Here is a 23,862-nt window from a genome sequence, read left to right as displayed (position 1 = left end):
TAAGTGAAAAAATTTGGAGAGGGTTGAAAAATATATGAGATTGTAGACATCTGTTGATAGACAAATGAATCAATGTTTGCAGCTGCTCTACATTTATTAATTTTCTTTCCATTAAACCTTTTATTTTCTGAATAATTGCCAGGGTACAGCTAAAGGAAATACAAATATTTACCTCTCATAAAAGACTTCTAATGTACATTTAATAGTATAATGCTATCATACTACTCTCACTCTTGTTAAATATTTTAGATTTAGGCTTTAGAAGAGCAGTAGGAAACTAACTTACCTGTTGGAGATAGAAGTGATATTTCTTTCTATCAACTCATGTAGATTTCTTTGGTTTCTATTAGACATAAATAGGAACCACAGTGTTGAAATTTACGTTTTTGAAATGCTGAGAGTTTGCAAGCATTTATAACCAGGTGTAACGGAATGAGGGATTTACTGACAGGTAGAGCAGTGTAGGAATACCTGTTTTTGTAATATGACATTGCTAGCACAACAGAATACTTAGCACTCTGTTTGCCTTTTATATTTATTTGCATTTCCTCTTTTCTAAAAAAGAATGACCCAAACTCAAATAGTCTGTTCTGTGGGAAAATTCAGTACTTCAGGAGAAGTTTTATTCTAAATCTTAACAAAACCCAGAAATTCTGGAGTTTCTCCTGGAAAACAAAATTCCTAAAAAATTGACCAAAGATTCTGACATTGAAAGTTTAGCTGTTACCCTGACTCAGGAAGACCCTGATAGTGCTAGGAAGTAAAGGAGTAAACATTGGTAGCAGGGAGAAGGAAGATTTCCCTACATCTGGATAAGAAGTCCATAAGACTAAGCCAGAGAACTCTCCTGCAATTACAGATCAATGACAGACCTGGAAAGTTTTCTATCTATCTGCACTGCAAGATAATTGTGGAGTATAAAGTCTTGTGAACCCAAGAAATACCTGAGCAAGTATCCAGTATTACTATTAGCCTGGTGTGATTCAGTCACCCAGGAAAAGACATCTAGTGATATTTAATTTACCGTAGGATATCCTCTCTGTTCTCCAAATTCTTGTTCCTTATGGCACAGATGTTCCGTAAGTCCTGCATCACAGTGGTCAGCTCCAGCTGGGTGTTTCAGGGACTGCAGGGGAAATGAAGTCCTTAAACAGTTATTTAAGGCTCCTTGACTGCCTTTCCCATCTTGTTTTACACATGTGGGAGATGCAGTTATGGACACAGCTGTGTGTGTTAGCCCTGTTGTGTCTCACATCTTAGTCCTAAAGATACTCATCTGAGTGCTTGAGGCATAGCTCAGCGTCTTCTTCTTGCTGTTATAGATTATGGACAGGGACGTGGAGTTCCCATTCTTCTGAAAGAGTTTTCCATTAAATAGGCTACAGAGTCTTCTGTACTCAGGTTAAAGGTGCGTATATATGATTAAAAAAATCATAGGAGTGGCTGAAAATTTTTGGATCTGCATATGGGAAAACTAAGTCTTTTGAACAGAAATAGCAATTTCCTATATACCTCCCAACCCAACAGGAACTCTAGTTAGTGAGATCTTGGTTTTTCTGTGGATGAGAAGTAAATATTTTGAAACTTTGCTTTCATCTTGCATAACACAAAAAAATTAAATCAATTAGTCTTTACATTTGTTTTTTTTTATGGTGATACTATCAGCCTTCCTCTTGGAAAGGAGTTTCCCGCAGCCAAATTAACACAGCCAATCTATGCTACAAAGCAAAAAAAAACCCCAAAAGAGAAAACAATTTAAAAAGTGTGTCACTGTCTGTGCCTGCATGTAAAGGAAAGACATACAATGTCAATATTTCATTCTCCCTCAGATACCTAAATCTTGAGAGTTTGAAGTGATATACAATCACTTCCATTCTTCAGACCAGAAAAATGAAAGGTAAGAACTACTTAATGCAGAAATTAAGACCATAAAGTGTTAACATTTTTCATTTTTCCTGACTTTAGTCATGTGCATATGTGCTTGCAGCTTCGTTATGGACTTTACATCCTTTTCAGAAATAATTCTGCTGGTGCCAGACTACAGCTAGGGAGGGACAGATAGATTTGCAAAGTACCCACATAAAATACAAAAGCAGCATTGGAGCACACCATGCATTACAAACATAAATGTATGACTTTTCCTTTATTGTTAGATTAGAGCAAAGGCTTGAACTCTTAGGTCAGATTATTTCAAACTCATAATAGTTAGCAACTATAATAGTTAGCAACATAATCCTCTAGAATTATTTGGAAAACACTGTTTTTCTTGTGGCAGAGGGGTTTGTCTTGTTTTGCTTTGTGTTGTTTTAACAGCATGTGTAATATTCATTTCATCACAGAGTGAAATAACTCCACGAAAAAAAGAATTTTAAAAAATAAGTATTTAGATTTGGCTGAAATTTTGATTTGCTGGGTCATAATTCCTCCTCAGCGGTTTATCTTTGAGGAGGAACATAGAATCAGCATACACACAGTATATATGATCTACAACAGATAGGTTTTTTGCATAAAGCACAAGCTTCCTTGATATCTTGTGAATTTTACTTTACCTTGAACCATCATGTTCACTTTGCCCTAACAAGCACAGAGGGTTGCTTTTCCTACTTCTGAGCTGTGGTGGTCACAACACAGATAAGTTCATTAATTCAGTGCGGATTGAGACATGATAACACAATTGCTGAGAGCTCTGCAACCCCATGAAATTCCTATTGTTAATATCTAGTGATGGTTCTCTCTGTCAGATGGTCAGTAAACACCAATTTTAATTAAGCATTTTTTTCCCCCTCAGATGTATTTCAGAGATTATAAGACATATTAACTGATGCTAAATTTCAAGTATGAAACTTTTTATGATCCTCTAGGAAGTAGGTATCTATTATATTAAAGTTTCCTCTTCTGTGTAAAATGTCATCTTAAACATGTAAAAGGTGGGGAAAGAAGGACCTTTTCAACATTCCCCACAGCAAAATGTGAAGTCATGAAGACTTTGAAATTCTTGCAAAAAAATCCAAACTGAAGCACAAAATCCCATCTCACATAGTGACATTACACTATTTGCAAACATTTGCAGTGCTACTTGGAAATAGCTTGCCCCTGTGCTCTAGATTCTTTGAGTGTAAGTTCCAGGGAAGTTACAGAGCCAAGAGAAAGAGGCTGAAAACCTTTGTGATCATTCCTCATGTTCGTGTGTTTCTTTGTAGGGGCGTCTGATTTCATGCAGACTCATAAATTGGGTGTATACCTAAAATTAAAATGTTATTTTAATCTTTGTCATGTCTTTAGTTTTTTTTAATCACTTGATTATTGCTACTTTTTTATATAGGCCATTTTTATCTCCCCAGAGTTTAATAAAAACCTTAAAGAGTTTTCCTTTTACAGCCTGAACAAGCAAAATCTTTGTTAAAATAATGTGTTATTTTAAATTTAAAGAGTCCATTGTTTGTGGTTTTTTACTGCCTGTTACTTGTAATGGATGGAAAATTGATTCCAGTAGCCTTATTTGAGACCAGAGAGCCTTTTGAAACCTCACATTTCTTAGGAATCCCTCTACAAAAAATATATTGGAAATGCAAAATTATCTTTACCAGATGCTTTGAAAGATGATTTTTTAAAAATGATATTATGGAATAGAGCAGTAAGACTGTTTTTATTTATTTATGGGGAGATTATCTGTCCAATTTTTCAAGAAGTGAATAGAATATGGAATGAAAGACTTTTTTGTTCTCCAAAAATAATATGACTTAGAAATTATTATATTAAATAGTTACATGCTCAGCCAAAGTAGTAAGGACATTTTCATTTGCATTCACCCCAATCTTTAGAACTGGGATCCTAATCAGTCATTAGAATCACCAGTATGAGATAAAGCAACCAAGGAGGAAATCCTCTTAATTAAAAGCTTGGCTTTTGATTGCCATGCCCCATTGCTTGAACCTTAGGAGTTTTAAAACTTGCATTATTCTTTTCTAAGGAATCAAATGGCTCTCTGTGACACTACTGGTGCTTGGCAAAACCCCTCTGCCAAGGGGGATTGTGTGCATGCACTAGTAATCTGTTTTGCAGTCTCTAATATACTAAGAGGAAAATGAAGAACAGTGAAAGTAATTCTGAATGTCTCCTTTTTCCTGCAAAACACAGCACAGCTCTAAAAGTGGAAAGAGGGAAAGTCAAAGACAAATGGGTGGTTAATATACCAAACAATGCCAAACCCTAAGATAGTCTGCACATTAAATTGCAAAAGACACCCCTCTGCTGTCACTCATGTGCAGAATCATCACACTGCAAATGATCATCAAAGCATGTCAGCCAATGTCTACTGCCAGGGAGTTCTCTACTGTGACAAACAGAAACCTATGTCCAGGAGAAAGCTCATAGATACCCTTGGATTTAGAACAAATGTATAAGTGAAATAGCTTCTACAAGGCTCTTGTGGTTATTCCACAATGTATTCCACAATACATTGTGGAATAACTTACCATTTAAAATATAACCCACTTCTAAAACAGTTTGAAAAGGGATAAGTTTGGTTTTGTTGTTTTCATTTTCCTAAACTTTTCCTATCAAAACCAAATATTCTAGTGAGATTTGTATTATATATGAGGACAGATATGTTGCAGAGAAGTCTCAGTGACATATATTCTGGAGAACTACAGTCTCATAAGGAAACCTTGTTAAACATAGTAGACTGAAAAAAAAAAAAAAAAAGGAAGCAGTATTACCACGATATTAGTTTATACCACACATCAAATGTAAGAAGATTCAGCACTTACAAATGCCATGCTATTTACCCTAAACAGCACCAGCAAAATAGCAGGTAACATCTGTATTCTGAATAAATCCCACCCTGAATGTGCTTAGTTGGCCAATTACTTTTCTTCCCTAATGCTACTTCCCTGATGATGGACATTCTGCAGGATAGAGCAAACCTTTGCACTTCTATCATGCTCAGATTATTCCTCAAGGAAATTATTCCTCAAGGAAAAAAATCCATTAACTAGCAAGATGGATGTTACTTTCAGATTCACCTGTGCTAGTGACATCCATGTGGTGGAAAATAACACAGATGTTCTGTCAGCATTTTAGCTGAATCTTTGGAATTTGTAGGTAAGGGAAACAAGTATGGTAGAACTGCATTTTAAGAGGCTGGTTAGTTCCCATTTCTGCTATATTTTAAAGTTGTGCAGATCACAAACACAAAGAGGGAAAAAGGGGCAAATTTCCCTATAAACCTGAGAAGCTTTTTTCAGTGTATTACAGATTTGAAGTAATTGCAAAACATCAAAGTAATTCAAAATAAAATGCCCGCATTAATGTTTTTTTCTTAAATTAAAAGAGTTTTTTTCCTCACTGCCTATGCATTTTAATATAGCCAGTTCTGCAGTAAACTTACATTACTCTGAGTTTTTGGTGACAATACTCAAAAAATATTTGTTTTAGAAATGTCATTATTTTCCTTTTTTTTTTTTTTGTAAAGGCAAGTAAAAGCAACTATTCAAACTATTCAAATTTCATGTCTACATTGACATCCTTGTTCATTAGATATTGCAGTGGTTACTCATCAAAGTGAGTTCCACCATATTAATTTTAATGTGTTCTAAATTGGTTGTTAAAACCTTGATGTTGCAATAATTTTTCACTGATTGAGGAGGGTGTGATTTTGCCTAATTGTTGTGTATTAGAAAACAAACTGGATACTATTCCAAGAAAAAATGGAGATTGAAAGAATGAAGAAATTATCTCTTTGTAATATTTCAGGTAATTATGATTTATAATAGAGGAGAACTAATTATCTAGAAGAAGGAAATTGTTGTGATGTACAGCTGTAACTTTGTACAAAAATAACATCATTAGCTGCAATGTGAATGCCTGATAACCTCGTGTAATATAAGGAATATTTGTGGAATATCCTTGATTTGAATAAATATGCATTAGTCAGAGATATAGGGATATGAGTTGGCAAAAAAACCCCCAACCTGCTTGGAATACAAAGGTTCATAGTATTTAAAAACCTCAGTAACCTACCAATTCAAAAAAAAAAAAAATTCTAATTTTTGTTGAGGACAATATTTAATAATGAAGTCTTTTTTTAAAATAAAACCAGTTGAATAGGCTACTTTTTATACAGCTCAAATTTAAGACCTTGGGAAAAAAAAAAAGAGATGATTAACAAAATCAAATTCAAAAGTAGGAATTGGTTTAGGAGACCTAACTCAGCCTCAGGGTGAACAGACAGAATAACCCATTTTGCTTGCATAGCCAAGATATGCCATATTAGAGCTTCTTGTGCCTTTAGTATATAACTGTCTTTCTGTGAAAAGGAAAAAAAAAAAGGCACAATAGCATTTGTAAATGAGCAAAAGCAAACAATTTGTGATAACTGAATGATTTTGTGAACTAAATCTTATTATAGAGTCAATTCAGAATAGCAGGACTGGAAAAAAGATCTATAAATGCACTGGATGAATCAATAAACATCAAAATTATTGCGCTTTCAATGGATTTCTTAATCAGAGCAACAGCCCTGCTAAAACAATAGCTTCAAAAGGCCCACATAAAACAATATTAGTGGTGCTTTTGGGTTTCCAAACCCAAGGCCTAGATGCTACTGTTCTCCTCATGAGTGCATTTGGCTTGCTCACACTGCAGGAACAAAGCTAAAATCTTCAGGCTCCATGAAAGAATCACTCCTGGCAGTTCCAGAGCTTTCCCACCTCCTGCCTTCCTCTTGATGGACCATTGCTCCTCTCTGCTAATCCGCAGATGTGTCCACAGCCATTTCTCTTCTGCCTTGTGTTGGTGCCCCAGTCAGGCGTGCCTGACTGTGCTCTTGCCAGCAGTAATCCACACCAGCTGCTAACAGCCACACTGTCAAAGAAACAGTTCAACAAGCCTATGATGGAGGAACTCCTTTTCAAAGTACTTAAGAGCTTTAATAGTACAAACTCTATTTCTCACCAGTAATTTATGTCTTGTGACAATCTTGACTTTGGAGCTTGCAATACTGTCATGAAACAGAAGAAAGACAAAATCACTGTGTCTGGATAAAAGACTATTAAGTACATGCTTGCATAGCCTGCAGTAGAGTAAAATTGTGTTGATGGAACAGCAAAAATATAATCAACACATAAGGAATATTCTTTTCTAGAGACAAAGATCATTCTTTCACTTGAGTAGGTGTGTATACATGCAAGTAGCATGAACCTGCTTGTGACTCTGACCTCTCTAAAAAAAATGTCCTGTGGTCAAACATCCCTTAGAATGACGGAGATTTTGTAAACAAACATATAAACCCCAAAAATCAAACAAACAAAACCCAACAGCAACAACAAGAAAAAACCACCAAACCCGCCTTCTTACCTCAGTTCTCCAGTGAAAAAAATGTCTTTACAGAACTATAATAACGGAAAGCTGTAGACACTCTAGGAAGATGACACGGTGTCCTCATGGTAAAGTAACTGACCTGTTTTAATGTAGTTTAACAACAGAATTTTAATAATACTTAAAACTGAAATTTGCCTGTGCCTCTTTTGGCTTTACCAATGCAAGAGACTCTGATTCTTCTGTGACTGCTGCCAAGTAAAGCATAAATTATGTATGTTCCTTCAGTGTTTCATACCAAGAAGACAGTGTTCTTTGTTTATAGTTTGGTTTTTTTATTGTTCGTGAACAAGCAAAGTTGATGAGGAGGGAGTACCATTCAGGAAATAGCAATTGAGAAAGACTTCAGGCTGTCTTCAGCGGGAGGAACTATTTCACAGACAGGAAAGCACAAAACAAAACTAGGGGAAAGAAACATTTTCTATCATATACTTTGTCTACTTACACTGCAGAATTCATTGTTCTTAATCCTTGCACTTTGGGAAGAAGTAAGCAAGCAAGAAGATACTTGTGTGAAAAAGAGTACTGTCTAATAGTCAGAATTAGTTACAATTAAATATTTTTGAGAGTTTAAAAAAACAAGTAAACTATTAGCAGCAACTCTTAGGATTCCAGGGGAAATAGTTATTTTCTGTTAAGAAATCTTTTTCTTAAATACTGAAATTTTTTGTTTCTGATGAAGTAAAAATCTTAAACCACAAACACATGTTGTTATATCTTTTTGCAAACACATATTGTTATATCTTTTCTAAATCTTCAAAATATAAAATTTAAATGAAATGTCATGAAAATATATTTGTTCCTATGGTAAACAGATCTAGTACAACAAGTTTCACCCCATAGCCAATTTTTATGTAAGAACTCGAAAACAGTGAAAAGGTAGTTTTACACTGGAATATTGACAGAACACTAACTTCAGTGAAGTGGCAAAATAGTACTCTGATATCAGCTAGCAGAGCATCAAAACCACAAAAAGAATCAACTTGTGTATGCAAAATGCAAATATTAATCTTATGACTGCAAATGACTTGCCTTATGATTAAAATTTTGCAAGTTTCTATTTTAAACATATTACATATATATATCCATTACATATTGCATGTCTTGTACTACATATAATTAATATGTATTTTATATATTTTCAGGCATCCAGCCAAAAAAAGATATATTTCACTGCAGTATCAGTCAGAAAAGTGTTTTAACACTAAATAAAATTATTTTTTTTAATGGGTGAGAAAGTGAAGATGAGGGGAGGGCATAATTCTGGTTGCTAAAGTAAGTTTATTCTTTATTGTTCAGTACCACAAGACAAATTGCAGGAAAAAAAATGCATTTGTATTATGTTCATAGAAATATTAAGGACTTACATGCTTACTCAAAAGCCTAATTTAGCTCTCTTTTTCTTAATAACATGAAATGTATTAATGTTGAAAGGCCACCAAGTATTCAGAAATAATGAGCTCTGAAGTTTCCAAAGTCATCTAACCAATACTCAGCTGAGTTTTAATGATGAATAACTAGGCCAATCTTTTTTTGGTAACATAGAACTAGGGATAAAACTTGGCCAAGGCAGAAGGAAAATGAAAGAGAAGCTTTGTGAGCCCGTTTACACTCCCTCTGCACACCATCCACTAGATTGCTGTGTTGCTTCCAAGTCTGCTGAGCCAGGTACTCTGAGCCATCCCTGCCTCCCTGCTCTGTGCCTGTCCAATACATTTCCTGGCCTCAGGTTGTCTGTTTATGATTTCTTCCCAGAAACAAGACATCACAGTCCAGCTGCTCTAGACTTCATAATTAAGGCTGTCTGCTCCATTTTCCTGCCACCTTAAACGTACCTTTTCCCAAAACCTTACACTCAGTTTTTTGGGGGCTTAAGTTTAATGCAAGATGCTTCTATCTGAGCACACTATTGTATATGAAATGAATAAACACAGACAGATGAAAGACTAAACCGAGGTGCATGTGTTTGTGTTGTTCAGATAGGCTCCCTGTTCTGTAGCACTTTGTAGATGGATAAAGGTAATTTTCAATGTTCCTCACTTTCCTCTCCCTTTTTTGCAGCTTTCAGCAGTAATATCCAGCTCTGTAAAACACTTTTTTCTTTTTCAAAATGCTTTTGTGTCATGGACATGAACTTACTGATGTGCTCTTCACAGATGTTTCAGTACCTAAACTGCAGCCTACCAGAGCTTGCTAGGTGATGGTAACTGCCTTTGCCAGAATATTTTTCTCTGTGTAGAAATGATTCTAGTACATATTAAGGTCTCCAACCTCCATCAAAAGCAGAGTTTGACAGATAATAAATGAAAGGGCTTGACAGTCACTGGGTAAATGGATAAATGAGGTGTCATAAACCCCTTTGCTACCTCAAGTTACCATGATGCGTGTTGATGCATTTCTTTGTTTAGACAAACATTTGTTGTATTCCAAATTACAACAAACAAACTTCTCCCTAATTTTCATTGTAAAAAAGGAATTTGATTTTTTAATTATTTCAGGGTTCCCACCTCAACTGTGAAAACAGTAATATGAAAGGCTCTCATAAGTTGCTTGGAAAACTCTAGGAGGTTTTAATGCTGTTTGTTATTACACCTTTACGTTACCATTGTGAATCCAATGTATAGGTTTCCTTAAGATAAAAGTGAAACATATTTAAAACATATGAACTTAGCTATATTAGCCCTGCTTAAGTCAGTAAAACATTTAAATGCTCACATACCTATTTGAAAACGTAACTGGTTTTGTTAGAATACAGTGATTGCTTGATTTTTTCAGTGCCTTGAAAGGGAGTTCAACAGAAGATGTTTTCAGTTTTGATTAACTTGATTTTTGCAAAGACTATGTGGAGAAAGAGATATCCATGAAGCACTTTTGACCAAGTACAGATCAATTATAGACATGTTATTAAGAGAAATGTAACGCATAAAGTCAGAAAACCATAAAAGTACATCAGTCTAACTTTTAGCTAATCTGTTTGAAATTTAATTGAATGAATTTTTTTTCAATTTTTTTCACTAATTATCCCTCTAATATTGACTCCTGTGAGCATGCAACTCATGGAAAAGAAATTTGGCAACTTCCAACAGGCGTGAAGTTAGCAATTTGAGTTAGGTTACTTGGTATTGAAGTAGAAAAGAATCAAAGTTGTGCTTTGGGTTAGGAAGCTAACCATCCTGAAATTCCATCCTGAAATAATATAAAAGCAGATACTGTAATGTCTTGGACTCTACTGTAAGAGATAAAGATAGTTCAGATCCTGTGGAAACTTTCAAAAAGTCAGAGTTTTTTCCAGCCACTACGGCAACACAGACATCTTGGTCACCCATAGTCTAGATTTGAGGTAGATCTTCAGTGATGTTAAGGAAATTAGCCTAGATTTATCCTCTTGCAATATGTCACGTAAAGGATACCATAGAAACTTTCCCAGACAGATTTTCTCCCAAGCAGGAGATATTCAGCTCATTCCTCTCCACAGTGAATACAGATTCAACACTTTGAGTGTGGCACACTGGGTTTGCCTTGGATTTCTGTACAATAATCCACAGTTTTAAAAGCAATGATTAGTCTGTCTCACTTTACAAAAATAGAAATAACATCGTGAAGGTGTATTGTCCATTATATGGTCATTCTCAGAGTCCCAAAGAGAGATTTCATGGCATAAACACAGATGTTTGTTTAAGAATCAGTTTTAGACTAGTCCTTTTGGGCAATAAGCAATAATGCACCCAGTATAAGGAGCAGAGATGTTATGACCTCAGATTTGGAATGTCAGCACATAATGAGCTTGTCTAGACCTGTATGGCCAGTCAGACATACAATTGACAGCCAAGTGTGACTTACACAGGACTTTCTTTAAGCTGACAAGTAATTTCCAGGTCCTTGTGCCTGTCCTGCCAGGCTGTCTTTCCTGAGGTGAGTCAGCACAAGTCAATGCCAAAACAAAAAACTTCTCAGGAATTCTATTTTTTAGGACAACCGAGCCAGGAAGAACTAAACAGCAAAACAGAAGCAACCAAAAAAAAAAACCAAAAACCACCCAAACAAAAAAACCCAACAACAACAGAAAAAAAAAAAAGCCAAAAAACCCAACAACAACAACAACAAAAAAACCCCAGCAATTTTCTCCAATGCTTAGGATACACTGGAGGTCTGTTAATTTGCTTAACTATAATCTGCATGTTCTTCAATCATGGTTGAAAGTTAATATCCATTTTCTAACCAAGTGGAAAGCCTGGAAACAGTTTCTTGGTTTCAGGCAATCATCAAACATATCTTCTGGGGATGATATTGGCTGTGATTATCTTCCTTTTCTTTTTAAACTTCCCAAGATCTATTTTTATTGTTTTGTTTCAAAAAGAATAATATAGAACTAGCAGAGCAATGATTTTTTTTCATAAATTATCTTTTGCTACCTTACTTCAGGGAACCATTCTGGAAGGGAAAATCCATTTCAGCCAACTAAATTTCATGCTTTGAAAGATTGTCCCTAGGAGTGACATTTTCATGGACTGGCATCACATTTGATTTTAGTGCTGTGCTGGCATGGGAGACTAATGGGAAATTACTGACCTTGACTGTGAAGGAAAAGCTGGACAAGCCAAGACAAACTCACCACCCTTTCCTATGACCATATGCATACCCAGGTGGTTACTGTTCCTACTGGTCAAATCTCTAAACTCCTAAGGGTCAAGAAGACCTAAAAAGTCACATTATGGCTTTCTTTTCTTTCTACACAGATAATGCTGCTCTTAGTCATAGAATGGATCCTACTAAGTCTATGTCATTTGTGAAGACAATTACTATTGGTCCCACTGTGAACCCTTGAGGGACACCACCCATTGTTGGGTTCCACTTGAATCTGAGCCATTGACTGTCACTCTTTGAACATGCCATCCAGCCAGTTCCTAAGCCATCTAGTAGTTCCATCCAATGGCAAACCCATATCTTTGCAATTTAGAGGTAAGAATGGTGGGGAGGGCTGCATCAAAGGACTAACAGAAGTTTAGATAGATAATATCCATAAATATTCCCTTATCCACTGATGCAGTTGCTTCACTATAAAAGGCTCCTAAGTCAATCAGGTGATGAAACCATGTGTCTATCTCTGTTCAGCTCCCTGTCTTCCATATATTTAACACATCTTCCAGGAAATTCTGCTTTGTGAACTTATAAAGCACAGAGGTGAGGCTGACCGGCTGGGGAAGCTGCTGCTCATCAGTGAAACCTGCCACAACCCAGGCGCTCACTCTGTTTGCCAGCTGGTTCTTAAATAAGGCAAGCTCAGTGCGAGTAAATAACTAATTAGGTTTAAACTGATGCTTCAAAACACAAATATAAAACCACACTATTTTCTCAGTTAAAGGATGAATTAAATTACCTCGACGTGTGCTTACTACAAATGGGAAAAGCTAGCGCTATGTGAGATTTTACCAGACTAAGTTTCACTATGGTGTAGCCTGGAATCTGATTGTTTCACAGGCCCCCAGTGCCTTACCAAAGTGTGCTTTGGCCAGGACCACAAGGTTGTTTCTGTTGGTTCCTCCCCACTCTCTGGCCTTACTCAATACAGGCTATTATGTTCTGCCTCTGCTGTGCAAAATTAATTTCTTCCATCCAGTAGGGACTTTATAGTATCTTCCATGAACAGTTATCTCCATTTTTTATTTTCTTCTAGCTGTTAAACCTTAACTGAGAATACTTCAGTTTTGTCTCTTGGCACTGAGTTAGTTGTCAATGCATTGTTTGCAAGTAAAGCAGCCCTTGTTCCAAGACAGTTTTTTTTTTTGTTTCTTGACTGGTAGCTTCCTGGCCAGGTTGTTTTGGTCTCAGAACACTTTCAAGCATAACAATGGCTCTCACTAATTACATCAAGTGTGCTGCTGCACATGAAGTGTGATGTGCTACAGAAAACATTTACAAGTATCTAGTTATACTGCATCCCCTAGTGACCCTCTATTATCTCCACTACTTTATCAAAACCCAGCCTGAACCATCACATTTTCTTTCTTTAAATATCTTTCATTTCTAGAAATTCATAATCACGTACTGTGCATATCCTCTCCGCAGAAAATTATGCATAAAACAGAACATGGTCCACAACACCCAAACAAAAATACAAAAATACAAAAATCTTTGAACTAGGAAGCTGGTGATTTTTGTTTATTTGTGTTTTTTCCTGCATATCTTACCCTGTTAAAATACAAATTTGCTGGAAGTGTATTAGAGAAGGGACATTGTTTTATTATTTTTATTTTAAGATTGAGACAATTTAGGTTTACGAGACAAATTGCAGGGTAGAACAAATAATTGAAACTAATAGGATCCCTTCCTGCCTTTTCACCTGGTCCCTCAGTGACTATCTTCCATCTTATTTCCCTATATAATCTGTTCTGTTTGAAGACCTTAGCTTCTGGGAACCTGCCGTGTCACATACTGGGAAAATATCTGGAAAAATTAACTTCTACATTATCAGAAATAATTAATGATGCATCTGCATGCTTTGGAACTGTATGCATGACACAAAAGCAAAAGAAAATTAAAATTTGGAGCTACTTTAGCAAGGAATTGCACTCAGCATGTCTCATTTGCATAGTTTTGGCATAACAACACCAAATGCTTCTAAAAATGGTTATTAACTATCCATGTAGATGCTGGGAATGAATATTTCTCTTCCCACTCTGAATCTCCTTCCTTCTACTTCATTAAATATCTCTCAATGCTCTTTGTTTGTGATCCACTGAAGCAATTTATTATGTGATAACGAGCAATGTTTGTGGTGGGTCTTTAAACAGATTGCTGTGGCAGTCCTTTGAAAGAGAAACAGATGATTCCAGTAATAAAAAAAAATCTATAAGGTCATGAGCCATCTATTTAGATGCAGCATGTGACTCAGCTCCTGACTGACTATATTTGCATCATATATATATGTGATGCTGACAATATTAAAATTGTGTTCTTAGATGATATATGATAACTAACAGTCTGTACTTCACCATGTCTTCTAATAGTTTCCTCAGTGACTATTACATATTTGACTCCATTACTTCGCTTACAGGTTTATTAATTGAGGTTCCTCTTGTGATACAAGCTGTATTTCCCTACCTCTTTTCTTTCTTATATGTCTACCCTTCTCCTATTGTGTTGCCTTCTCCAGCCCTGGCCCTGGCCACCCCCTCCAGTTTACCCTGTTGGTTCCTGTACCCTAACTCCCCCCATGTGCTGCCCCTGTGCCCAGAGATCACTGGGCCAATGTGCTGTCCCCGTCCCTCTGTCTCTATAGAAAACCCCTGACCCTCTGCCATGATGTGTTTTTGCATCTGATGTCTTTGCAGGAGGTCTTTCTCCTGAGGAGTGTTGGCCTCTGGGGGTCTTTGGCCTCTGATGATCTGTGAATAAACAACTCCCGTGGCCATCATGCAAAGACCCTTCTCGCCTCCTTTACCGCCGTTGTGTTGCGAAGAGCGACAAAGCCAGAGCTGGCCTGTGGCTCCCCAGCCTGTGAGAGCGCAGTGACCAGCCCTCGGAGGGAGAGTTTGGTGCACTAAGGTGCTTACCCAGGCTGGGCTGAGATGCTCTCTGGTAAGGTATGCTATACCATCGCAGCAGAAAGAACTCATAACCTTTGAAACTGAGTTTATAGCTTTGGTTTCTATAAGGCTTTTTTGCTTCTAAGAGCCCAGAGCTTAATTTTCTTGAGAGAATGTAAAGAATAATTAGTCACTGAAGGTCAGTCACACATATTAGTTTACTTTACTTATATCTGTTAAAAGTATTCCTTTTATTTATACAGGTTTTTTCTTATAAACTGTCAGAACCTCTCCTGATTCACTTGATGTCTGTTCCTTCTTGTACTCCTACAATACATGTTTGTGAAGAGCTTGACTCTGCCTTGGTGTCCCATTCATGGATGCAAGGGGGCAGCTGCTTTTCCTGCCTGAGGTCACCTCTGCCTTTTTTGCTCAGTCTTCTCACAGGGTGTGCACTCCAGCTTCCAATTATCACAGTGGCTCTGTGCTGAACTTCAAGTTTATCAATGTCTGTTTTGTGCTGAGGGACCCAAAACTGGGGACAGGGCTTGAGCTGTGTTCTAAGGAGTGCTGAGCAGACGGAGATAATCCCTTTCCTCAGGATGCTGGCTCTATTTGTGCTAGTGCAGCCCAGGAGGCTCTTGGCCATCTTTGCTGCCAGGGCACTGCTGGCTCAGTTTATTGCTCACTAGGCCCCCAGACTGTTTTTGGCAGAGCTTCTCCCCAGCTGGTCATTCTCCAGCTTGTATCACTGCAAGACACTTTCCTCCATTTGAAGATATCTGCTTTGGCTTTGCTGAATTTCATAAGGTGCCTCTTGATACCCTATTTCTCCATCAGGCTGAGGTCAATCTGGATAACAATCCTGTCCTTCAGCATATCAACTGCTCCTACCAGGTTTTCATCATCTGCAAACTTGCACTCTAGTGTCCCTTCCAGGTCATGGGTAAGCATGGACAGGTCTGAAGACAGACCCTTGGGATACTCTGCTTGTTACTGGTGTCCAGCTTGATTAAACAGTGCATTAACATCTTTTTGAGCCTGACAAGCCAACTGTTTTTTTTCCAACTTTCTTTTTCACCTATCCCATTGGTAACACCCTAATTGGGATACAAGAACATTGTGGGAGACAGAATCAAAAGCCCTTTTTAAGAACAGTCTTCCCCTCATCCACAAATCCTGCTGAATCATTATACAAGGCATACAATGGGAAAAAATGTTTTGATTATTTAGTGATAAAGAAAAAACTGTATATGTGGAAGTCTTTTTTCAGACCTTTAAGTCCAGTTTTGGTTGTCAAAAGACTGGGGCTATTTCTACATACAAGGCCAACTGTTTAAGTCCCTAATTCTGTGACATGTTTCTGTGGACAACTTAGTGAGTATGTAAAAACCTTTTGAAATTGGTGGTATTGACTTCAGCAGCAGAGATCTATTTGTGTGGAATGACCTCGTTGAACTGGGCTAAATCTCCCACAATTCCATGTTGCTTTTTGGGCAATTATTGTCATCTCCTTTATTTTTGATTTGACATAGATATATGTATAGATTTGAGACACCTGTGCTCTCAAAGATAAAGCAAATTTGCTTATGCTGAGAATAACTTATTTAACATGAGTAGTATGAAAGGAAGAGTACTACACTTTTAAAATAAAATCAAATAAACCAGTTGCAACTTGTTACTCTCAAAGCTGCTGGCAGCACCAAATTTCTTAACTTGGAAATTGTACTGCTTACTGCAGCCAATCACTGCTCAATGGTAATGTGTATTTTAACAGAGCCAGGAATTCTTCTGCTACTTCTTTCTTTGTCATCAGCTATTTTTATCCAGTCTGAGATGGCTATTTAAAGTATTTCCACTTTCTGAGGCTTGAGTTGGTTTTGTTTGTTGATTTGTTGTTTTTTTTTCGTTCTGCCACATTATGTAAAGAGGAAGACTAGTAACTTCTAACAGGCCTCAGAATACTACACTGGCTTAATATCTTCCTCTTCAGTGAATTCAGACTTCTCCAACTCACCTTTGAAGTTCAGCCTAGTCTTTCACTATGGTATTGTTCCCTCTTTTTTCCTCTTGATTCTCTTTCTTCAGCTCATGATTTCCAGCTGAAACGTTCCATTCATAAACTTAATTCATACTTGAGTTTTTGTGTGTTTTTCCTCTCTCCCACTTCTGCCCATGCTCAAAGCAATTGCAATCTCTTATCCTGCTTTTAACAAGTTGTTCTCTTGACATAATGCACCCAAACTCAGCTACTTATATCATAAGCCTCAGGCTCAAGTACTCCAATGTAACTGTATGTTCTGTAAAGCATCTGCATTGAAAGGATTCAACCAAGCCTTTAGTTTTTTTGTTTTATTTTTTAATTCAATATAATTAATATATGTGAAAAATAGAACAAAGAAACTGGAAACATGAAAGCAGTAATAAGAAGAAAACTGTTTATTGTTTACAATTGTGAATGTAGCCATATTTTAAAAGATGAAGAGGGAACCCAATGTTGCCTATCTGAAGTAATGAATATTTCTGAAATCAAGATGGACAAAAACCAAGCCTCTCATATGGGGGATTTCCTGACTCTCCTTTTTCTCAAGTTTGGTCTGCAAGTTTTGGTAATGTTCCAGAGAAACCATGAACTTAAATAATTCATACAGACGGTACAAACAAGTAAAATGAGATGAAAAGCATGAAAAAGCTTGAGATAGTTGTGGCCTCTTGGAAATCAGTACATGAGTCCACATATCATAACCTGAAAACCTGATACATATGATAACCTGTACACTATTATAGAACCCAGCCACGAGTAACAGACACAACTTTGTGCTGTAAGGACAAGTATAACTAGTGCACTAATACTTAATGTAACCCTGCAAAGCATTTCCAGTCCTATTTTTGAAATGTTGTAATGAAATCCTTTCCATTTTGAGGAGAACTGGATGCTGTAATTGGTGGAAAAGTATCTTCTTCAATATATGAGTTTTCTGTTTTGAATTTGGATAGAAAATGGTACTCTCAGATGCCTTATATCTTTTCACCACTTCTGTTAATGTCACCTAAACTTTTGCCTTAGTACTTTTATTCCTGTATCTTAATTCTGATTAATCAAACATGAATGCACTCACACTCATATGAGTAATTCAATTTGTCAGTACAAGTGTGCATGCAAACACAGGACAAGCTCCAGGCTTTCTCTGTAAAAGAATAATGTTTAAAACAGAACAGTATTTGAAATAGCACTGGCGTTGACTTTGCCCAGCTTTACAGGTGCCCCTTTGACAGCACTTACAAGTTACCTGACTCTTTCCCTCCCTTTTGCCTCAGCTAAACACAAGATGATTTTTTGTGTAGAACAGCAACAAAGGCATGCTTCTCTCACAGGGTCAGGAAACCTCGAGTCGAATGTATACCACATGCTGCCTTGGCCAAAAGTACATCTTACTGTAATAATAGAGTCAGTGATCTGACAGCTTGTCTCCCAGGCCCTTGCAAGGCCACCTTGGCTCTGAATGCACATACAAAGATATCTTGTGCTTTCACTTTGAAAGTTCCCCAGAGAATTTTTTGGTAGGATTTTTCTTGCCAGGGATTGCTTTTGAAATGTGCAAAGGGACATGCAAACAGACAAAAAGAAATCATTACTGTGGAAATATATAAAATATGTATTCTGCTCAAAGCTGTTGCATTTCCTGTGCTCACCAGACAGTATGTCCTTTGCAGCAAGGGGGACAAACAAACAAAACTAAAATCCAAGGGAATCAAAACAAGGGTACAAACATTTAGATTACCTGAAAGAAGAGGTATCTTCTTTCGAGATAACTCACCCCTGAACTTGATGGCAAAGTATTTCAAACTTGGATACCTAATGAGATACACTAAAATAGCATGTGCTTCTGAAAAATCATGTGTAGTCAGAAAATAATTTCAAAATCTGAATGAAAAATTCATTAAGTTGTAGGTCATTTATTATCATTTCCTTGAAGATTTTTTCTCCCTTGGTATATGGAAGAATATTTGAGAAGAAAAATCTTTCAAAGTACTTAAGAGAAGGAATAGCAAACCTTCATATTTCCATGATATGGTTAAACATTCAGTGTTCAGTGTTCAGCATTCTTCAAATGTCCTGCATACTAAAGGTTGCAGAGGCTTTTTTTGTTTCACTAACATGTTCCAATCGCTTTAGGCTCTGAAGTGTGAAAATACTGGTCTCAGCAAGTTATTCCTCATTTTTGCGGGATGTTGAATGGTATTGTCTAAAGCTATTGCATCTGCCTGCCTGAACCTGTAGAGAATTAATAAAATGTAGGATAGAATTAGGTAAGGTCTGCATGCCATCATCCACTTCAAGTTTCACTGACTCTTATCAGCTGGTATTAAAAAATATTTTCCACATTGATTCTTTTTCTATTTTAATTTTAATTAGTGCTGCATCAACAAAAACAAAGGAAGAAATTGTTTAAACATTTATTTACATAACATTTAAAACATTTAAAATTAAAAAAAAACCCCACAAGTGCAATTTTATGAGTGGATTCTGTTTTCTTAAGGAGAGAGCAGAGACTAGGGTTAGAGGAACAAATTTCTCTGTCATACCAATCATGTAATATTTTCCACGTAGCCCATGTATAAACAAATTATCTACATTTATTGATTCTATAATTTGTGATTTAATAGTGGATTCCTCAACAGGTTTGATGTCAAGAGCTGATAACATAAATGAATTGAAAATTCCCAAATTTCTTCATAGTTGCACTCCCACTAATAACACTAGACTTTTCCCTACATTTCAGTTAAATAAAAGGTAAAAGCCAAGCCTGCCAAGACTAGAAGTATAAGGACAATGCAGTTCTTCAGCAGACTCTTAGGTTAAATCCAGTTGAGGTTATTTGATTTCACTGGAACTTCTGTTCTATGGGGAAAGATCGAGAGAGTTAGGGTTGTTCAGTCTGGAGAAGAGAAGGTAGTTCTGGGGAAATCTTTTTGCAGCCTTTCAGTGTATAAGAAAGATGGAGACAGACTTTTTACCTCAGGTCTGCAGCGCATTCCATGTAGTGCAATAGGTGCATTCTATTTATGAAAGCTTTATAGCTTTACAATGTTAATGTTAAATTTAATGTTACAATGAACATTAAATAATATTCTACAGAACACAGGTCTTAGTTACATGCAAAATTTTCAGCTTCTAAATAAGTTGTTTTTTTGAGCATGCACACATACGTGGAAAAGAAAGATTTTTTCACATATGTGTGCATGCACAAATACACCCAAGTATGAAATAACTGACCCACCACAAGAAGTCTAAAAGAAGTATTTTACAACAAGCTATGTATAATGTAGTGTTTATATAGTTTGTCTTTATGTCTGTATTTAAACTTTTTTTCTATGTACTTGAATAGCTCTTCTTAGCAGGTCTGATCTTTCATGTAGCACTTAAGATGTTCTCTATACATAGAAAGAATATTTACAAGGTTTGTAGAAAAAAAATAAAATATAGTTTGTGTTTATAGCACTTTGCAGAACTGTTTGGCTGTGGTTTTCAGTACTGTTCAAATGGCTCATAAGACAGGGTTTTATTTCAAGAAATAGACAGGCAACAGAACCATTGCAATTATAGAAGGCACTAAGAAGTATGAGTGCTGAGATCATCTCAATGGGCCTTTCTTCCAGTTCCTCATAACTTTCAGGAATGTTATTTTTTATGTTGAAGATGTTACATTTTGTTTCAGCCCAAAGACCTCTTTTTGATATTTCCTTCCTTTTAAGAACCATAGAGAAGCAGAGGAATAATTATGCCTGCATTCACCTGTGTCTCTTATTCTCTGTATTTTAATGACTCCATACATAATTTTCCTAGTTCACCTGCAAACAACTACTTACTCGTTCAACTCAATCCATGTGAGTTAGTCCACTGGAGCTTCACAGACATGTAAAGTTTAGTACAAACCTTGCAAATAAAGAAAACCACGGGGCATGGTGAGACCTCTAAAAAAGCATATCTCTCTGACCCTGCTCAAAGGCAGAATTAACTGTACTTGAGCACCTTTACATGGCAATTTAACATATTCTGAAAAACCTCTAAAGAAGTAAAACATAAGTATTTCAGTGATTTGTGTAATTTTTTATCAGCTTTCATGATGCTGTTATACAATTTTGTCATTCTTGGAATTAAACCAACTTACCTGTGCCTTCATCAGAGTGCTCATATTTGAATATTATGAGTCTCCACTCAAATTAAATGAGGTGTTTAATACACTTGAATATCAATGCCCACTATGAATTTATTTTTCTTAAGGAATTAGAGTATTTTCTATATTGTTCTCACTTGTCGCAGATTAGAAGCAAACTCTTGCTAAATATCTAGATTTTGGTTGCACCTTCATATATGATGTTATGAGTACTGTCTCATAAAATTCTTGCTATTTTCTGGAAGAGATTTTTCATTTGATACTTGCCTATTCTAAAAAGAAACATAGCAGAACCATACTTTAATCCAACTATGAATAACCTAAATACTGCTTTCTTTTCTGTATTCGTGAAAGTTTATAGGCAAGTCTTGAAAATAGATCCAAGAAACATAACTCAGTGGAAAATAAATGAAAAAAAGCAAAACTCTTAAACAAATAATCAACAAAGTAAACAAACAAAACCTGTGGGAAAGTTCAAATTTGCTATATAAGTCTTCATATCTGATGAATATTCATATATCTTAGTTTACATGTTCAATTAAGGGATGGAATCCAAATTTTTTTTTTTTAATTTGAGAACTTAAAGCATTATATAAAGTACTTATGGAACATTCTCCCAAAAATATGTATAAAAATGAAGGCTATCCAGTGACAGTTTCTGAATGCAAGCATAGGGCAAAATAATCTTTGTTTTTAGGTATACACTGCTTATGAGGATACAAAAGAACTGTAGTAAAGAAACCCCAGCCAGAGAGTTGAAACACTGCGTTCAACATCTGCTTGTGCAAGAAAACAATAAATATCTGCCTGGAGTCTTGCTCTGAGTATTACTGTAGAATACTTTATAGAATAAAGACTAAAAATATGAGGAAAGTCTTGTGCTAGAGGACAACATGAACCCAAGCCTCCTTCATTTATATATATAAATTATGTATATATTAAAAAATATAACTTTTTCCCATCTTGCAGAATGTCTTGTTTATGCCCAACAAAAAACATTACATACTGACTCAGACCTTCCCTGAGACCAGTATTGCAAAGATTTATTTGTTTCATCAGTAGCTTTCCCTTTTCCTTCTTATTGTTAAAATCCACATGCACATTAATTATGTTTTCACTGAGTTAGATATCTAGACTGCCTTAGAAGGAGTGCGGAATGATTATGCATTCCAAGCAGAGTTTCTTAAGCTCTTGCCACTCTAAATATTTCTCAGAAATATTTACCAAAGGGAGAAAAGTTTTTTAAAAACTCATGCAGATGGCAAATCAATGGAAGAATGTTTCTAAAAATAGTGTGTGAAGATGGTTACAAATTGACTCTTGTTAATCAGTGTACACAACAGTGGATAAATATGTGTGTTGGCATTTTCTCTGGTTAATTCAATATTTTTCTGTTGGCAGATACCCGTGAATCCTTATGCAAATTCCAAGTATGAATGACCTCAATCTACCATGGTAATAATAATAAACATAGTTGTGAATGGATGTACTTATATCTTTGTTTTTTCAAATGAAGATGCAATCAGCTAAGTTGTAGCATGATAAGCAATTAAGCGTAAATCTATTTCCAGAATCCTTCATCATTATCTCTTAAAAAAAAAAAAAGTATTATTCTAAGTTTTAACAATCTCTTTTTAAGTGAAAAATGATGTATCTTTTTGTTTCCCTTGTCTTTCTCCTTTTCACCTTCTTGTTCATAGCTCTGGCCCAGGATAATATAAAAAAACCCATATGTGTCACCCATGTGAGTGCAAAAAATTGAATGTGTCATCATAAAAACTACACCTCAGACAATTAAGCAATAGTTTCAGGCCAACATTGCAAATGACCTGCGGTAAATCAGCAGAAATTGATTTCTTAAACCAAGTTACATAACCTTAGGAAAAAAAAAAAGGAAAGGAAAAAGAATCTGAGATTAAATGAAATGCCATGCCTTTGCTATCTGATGTTTTCCTGTCCATAGGTAACTGACATAAATTGTTTCCCATAGGAAAAAATATTTGATAGATGAGATACAGTCTAATTTTGCCACAATTGGAACCTGATGAGTGCTAGCCCAAGTGATCTACTCAGGAAGAGATTTGATCAACTGCTCAGATTTGTACTATGACTCCCTGTCAGATGCTCAGGGTGGAGTTATTACTTCAAATGTATTCAGAGGTCATTAGCTTTCCAGACACATGCCAATTAATAAACTGTGTAATGTCATTAAAGAATTATTTAATTCATTGACATCCTTGTACTAAATAGCTGAGTGGATGTTTTTTCTTGTCTTCCAGTTCTTTTTCCATTACACACATCAGCAGAGAAGAAAAGTTAAATAGATGCTTTGGAAATATATCTAGATTAGAGATGTGCCAAAGTATGTACAAAGCAGGGGCAAAGCCAGCAAACTGACACACCTATTGTTTTACGAAACTGCTTCTGGCCTGTTATTTCGAAAGAGCCAGGATATCTCTGCAAAGATCATGCAGTGTAACAGCTGAAAGAAAAGGACTTCAATCCTTGTGCAATTCATCTGGCTCCTTGTGCATTTGCCAACCTAGTTTTCAACTGTGGCTAAATAAAACAGAGAAAAAGATCATCTGAATATTTTTAAAATTTCTGTGAGTTTTGCATGTGCTCATGAGTATGTATTCTGACTGGGGCCTTAGAATGCAAATCGGTACTGATACCACTGAAGACCTACAGGAGTCAGTTAGTTTTACCTGGTTTTATATATCAAAAAAATAGACATCTAAGTTGAAATAAATCAACCTACTACTGGGGAATTAATCTGC

General features: G+C 36.1%; 1 long non-coding RNA gene across 2 annotated transcripts in view; it reads left to right on the top strand.

Moving 5' to 3' along the window:
* The window catches only part of LOC146443259 (uncharacterized), an 82,022-nt gene extending 58,439 nt beyond the window's left edge, over positions 1-23,583 (top strand). The window contains exons 4-5 of one of the 2 annotated variants that reach the window (XR_014856001.1): positions 1,830-1,897; positions 22,484-23,583. This is a non-coding gene — a long non-coding RNA (uncharacterized LOC146443259). The remainder of the gene's footprint in view (positions 1-1,829; positions 1,898-22,483) is intronic. The other variant, XR_014856003.1, reaches the window with a different exon arrangement.
* Positions 23,584-23,862: the final 279 nt, after the last annotated feature.

The sequence above is a fragment of the Lichenostomus cassidix genome, chromosome 1Aa, assembly GCF_008360975.1.
Source record: "Lichenostomus cassidix isolate B80296 chromosome 1Aa, HeHo_3.0, whole genome shotgun sequence".
In the NCBI taxonomy this organism is placed as follows: Eukaryota; Metazoa; Chordata; class Aves; order Passeriformes; family Meliphagidae; genus Lichenostomus; species Lichenostomus cassidix.
Note: the sequence above shows the minus strand (reverse complement) of the source record. Positions and strands in the feature narration are given on the sequence as shown.